Here is a 4,341-nt window from a genome sequence, read left to right on the forward strand (position 1 = left end):
TTCAGCCATTGTCAGTAGAGTTGCCATGATTGTGTGAGTGTGTTTGAGGATGTGTGTGTCTGTTTTCTTTTGCTCTAACTGCTTTTACTTAAGCTCTAACCCTTGAGCTGATATTCCTAAGAGAGAATGGCCTCTTTCTAGACTATCATGGTTTTGAGTGATGTGATGAGGCAAGAGAATGTCAGGGTGATTGCAAGACACAGCCCTGTAGGGATCACTGCTCTTGAGCAGGATTTTTGTATTAAATGTTTAGTTTGGCCAAATTTGGAGAATAAGTTAAAGGAAAAAATACTTACATATGATACACCTAATCATTTTATTGGAACACTTTATAGGTTATATGCTGGGTTAGAATCTTTCCTTTGGGGGGGCAGGGTGGAGCAGCGAGGGGGGTCACTGTTGCTCTGTCACACCCACTCTTAGGCAGAACAGTGTGGTCTCCTGATACACAATTGAACACACGATTTCTTATTGACAGCACATTTTCAAATCTAAACACCGTTTACATGTTTTAGCTTGTTTATTAATCACGGTTTTATAGGTATTAAATGCTAAGATATTAACAAATTTCTTACTTTTTAACCCTTGAGACTATGCCTGTGTTTTAAAATCTTACATGAAACTCTTCTAAAACAAATTACTTTTATTTTTCACACTGCATAAGGCATATTTTCCAATAGGAAAATATTTGGGGTTCTTAAAGGTCATTAATAATCCTGAGACTAAAATTTGCTCTTCTTGACCATCCACTTTTTGTTCAATCCATTTGAATTTTGTTGCCCTCCAGTATTGTGTTTATCCAGTTATAGAAAGTGAGACACTGATGAGTACTTTGAAATTGTTTAGCAAAATATTCTCTGAAGATACGAGTTCTTTTGTCATTTTTGGCATCAGGAATATTTGTATACTATCAAATGCTATTTCTTCCGTATTGCTAACCTAGTCTTTAAGGGAAGCTACAAATAGCTTAAAAGGGAATACCTGTAAATGTTTGGAATATTCACAGCAGACTAACAGAATATAGTAATGTGTATCAAGTTAAATAAATTACCAAGATGTGTGTGTGTGTGTGTGTGTGTGTGTGTGTATACCACACACAGTAAATGTATACAGTTTGCTTATATATAGTAAACCCCATTTCATTTACAGTCAACCTTGTACTTTGGATTAATTTGTCCCTATCTTATGTGAGCAGTGAGGCAGAGCAGTGCCCCAAGTCTGATATGCATATCTGTCTTTAAGTAAGATATGTTGTCAGGGCAAATAGGAAGCTATGACTGAGATTTAACTTACATACTTTATATATAAAGTGGATGAAAAGGATTTGCCTAGCAAATTAATAAAGGAAATGAAAAATAGACAAGAGACTTAGTTTTTTCTAAGAATAAAACTTAGTTTTTTCAAGAATAATAGCAAAACCAGCCTTTTAAAGTACCAAAAATATCTTTCACTGAAACAACCTTTTGCATACAATAGTGTACTGTTTAGATTTCAACAGAGTAGAAAAAGAATGCATATATTGAGATTACCTTTCTCCCAGTAGTGAACATAATAAAGTTATGCCTTCAAATGTAATCTTTGATTTGTGTTTTTGTTACAGAGTATACCCCTGTTTATTTATAAATGAAAGATCCCACTGTAGTCCTTATGCTCCAGGATGAAATGGAGCTTTTGGCTGTCCTATTTCAGTGATCTTAGGTAATTGCAGCAATTTGAGAGATCTTAATAGTTCGGGCAGAAGTTGTCTTGGGAGAAAAGAAGCAAGTATTAGACACATCTAGCTTTATCCTGTGTTCTTTCCACTGAAGCCTCAGGATTTCTTAATCCATTCAGACACTGTAAACAAAGGCCACTGTATGGTAGAATATAGGGATGATGATGAAATGGACAGAAAGTGATTTTAACAAATGAGGCAGAAAAAGTGAGTGCATCTTTCCTGATATTTTTGAAAACTCATTTTTGTAAAATATATCTGTGAGATCTACATTTCTGAAAAATACTTTTTTTTCATGGTAATGTAGACACACATTTCTTCTCTTGGCTATAGTTCATCTTTTGAAATGGGGATCTTCGTTTATCTGAGATTTTCAAAATTGGGTCTCTATAGAGCCTAAAGTAAAACAGACTAAATGTTACTAAAGTTGGTTTGAAAACTTTTGCTATATTACAAGCTTATTGCATTGACTTTATCCATGCGATGGTCTAAAATGCTCCAAATCATATTGGCCTAGAGCTGAAGTAGCACAGGAGCTTTCAAATAGAGTATGAGCCTCTCTGCCACCTTGGAATTGAACAACTTGAACCAGAAATCTATAGAACTAGTGGTGAGTACTTTTAATTATTCACTGCAAATATTTTGTCTGGTCTCTATTGTCCATCCGTATGTCATGTGGTATCAAGTTAGCATTCAGTGCGATTCCACAAGATTCTGCCGTATGTACCTGAAGATACAGCAGAGTTCAGACTTCATCCTTCTCACTTAGAGACTGGAATGGCCTAGGCTTCCCACTCCTTTCCAGAACCTGTCTTCAGCCATGAGTTTTGGTCTAGGCTTCTGATTCTTGAAAGATCCTCCTACAATTTGAGCTTGTAACTTATATTTGAGAAAAGCTGAGTCAGGCCAATTGGATATATTTTTCCCTCTGTGAGATTTTTCTTTTGTGACTTCTGTGTCATGTTGGTTCATTTTAACTAGTCAAAACAAGTTTTTGATTGTCTTGCTTCTTCAGGGTTAGGCTTTGAAAATCAAGCTGTATTCTTCCCTATGCATCATTGACAATCACCAACAATAATAATTACAGATCATAATTATCTTGTGGCAATTATCTGGCTATTTTGATAAGTATGATCTTCTTAGTAGAAAGAATACGTCTTGATTTCGGAAACCTTCAGGGCAGGGTATAATGTTGAGCCTGTTCTTTATTTTGGTGACTTGATTGGACAGCCATGATGCGGAAGTGCACAGGCAGCCAAAGAGTCATTCTCAGAGCATGTAGTTTCTCTTCACAGATGGGAGTGCTCATGGAAAATAAGACAGAAGAGCGCTTTTCACATTGTGTTTTCTCTAGGACAACATGGTCCATGAGGGCAGAAGGTACAGGACTGTTAAAAGATGTTCCACATGCTGCCAGAATGTATCTTCATTCTTCCTAGAAGTGCAAATTGTGGAGAGCTTCCCTCTGACTCTCTCTGTCCAGCTCTTTATCTTTTGAGTTTTGATCAGTTTAAATGTTAGAAAACTCTCTTTGAAGTGAAAAAGGAAACAGCGAGTGTGCACGTGAGCTTGCCTGATTTTCTGTGCGGTGCAGGCCAGTTTTCCCTGTCTGTCCACATGGCCCAGGCTTCAGGAAGCATGGGACAGTAAACTTCCAGTTCCCTGACTTTTTAATCAAATACATGGTGAAAGCTTTTACTCTGTTTTGATAGTTCCTTAAATGTTATTCTAAGCATGTGACATATGAAATTATGGCAAATCTGTATCTTCCCTTTAGCCAGTTAGGTGTTTTAGCTCCTTAAAATTAAATTACATTTTTTAAAGGGTCATACAGCATTTTCTCAATGTACACAAATATTTTAGCTATTTCCTTTCACAAACCTCTAAGTACTAGATTTGAAATTCTGTAATGTTTGAAGCATATTTTAATTAATTTGTGTTTTATTGAATATGAGTCAATATTTTCTTTGGATGCTTAATGTGGTGACTTAATTGTCACTGTTGCTTTTACTTTTCTAAGAATAGTGGCTGCTTTCATTCTCCCTTATACGAAGGGCGCTAAAAGCAAGGTCTGTGAAGTCCTCAAATACTAATGGCTCTGACTGCCCTTCAGTTACCTCTGGAGATAGAATTACAGGGCTTGGTTGCCATGGTGTTCCATAAACAGGCACTTTTTATTCGGCTGTTAAAGAGGATGCAAGATATGGTGTGTCATAATTTACATTATTCTTTCGGTTCAGAAATAAGGGACAAGTTTCATAGTTTCCCCAAAAAGTTGAAATATCATCGAACACTTTTGTCCTAATGCAACTTTCATTGAGAAATCTAGATCATTAAGTAACTGCACTATTTTGGAAGCATTTTAGATTAATAGGAGTTTTCTGAGTCATGTACCTGAGGCTTGCAGTGAATTTTTATAGAATTTTGCCTTTAGTGGGGCATTTTAGAACTGAAACCAGCTTTTTTAATTAAAAAAAGGTACGGAAGAGCTGGGTCTGGAATATCAGACCCCAACTTCCAGTTTATTTAATTTTTCCTCTTGTACCAGGCATGAAAATAAAGTAAGTCCATGCTCCGGGTCTTTTGAAATTCTTTGTATTTTTTTTTTTTTTTTTTTTTTTTTTTTT

This window comes from Hyaena hyaena, unplaced genomic scaffold (assembly GCF_003009895.1).
Source record: "Hyaena hyaena isolate Hyena2069 unplaced genomic scaffold, ASM300989v1 scaffold_1579, whole genome shotgun sequence".
Taxonomy (NCBI): Eukaryota; Metazoa; Chordata; class Mammalia; order Carnivora; family Hyaenidae; genus Hyaena; species Hyaena hyaena.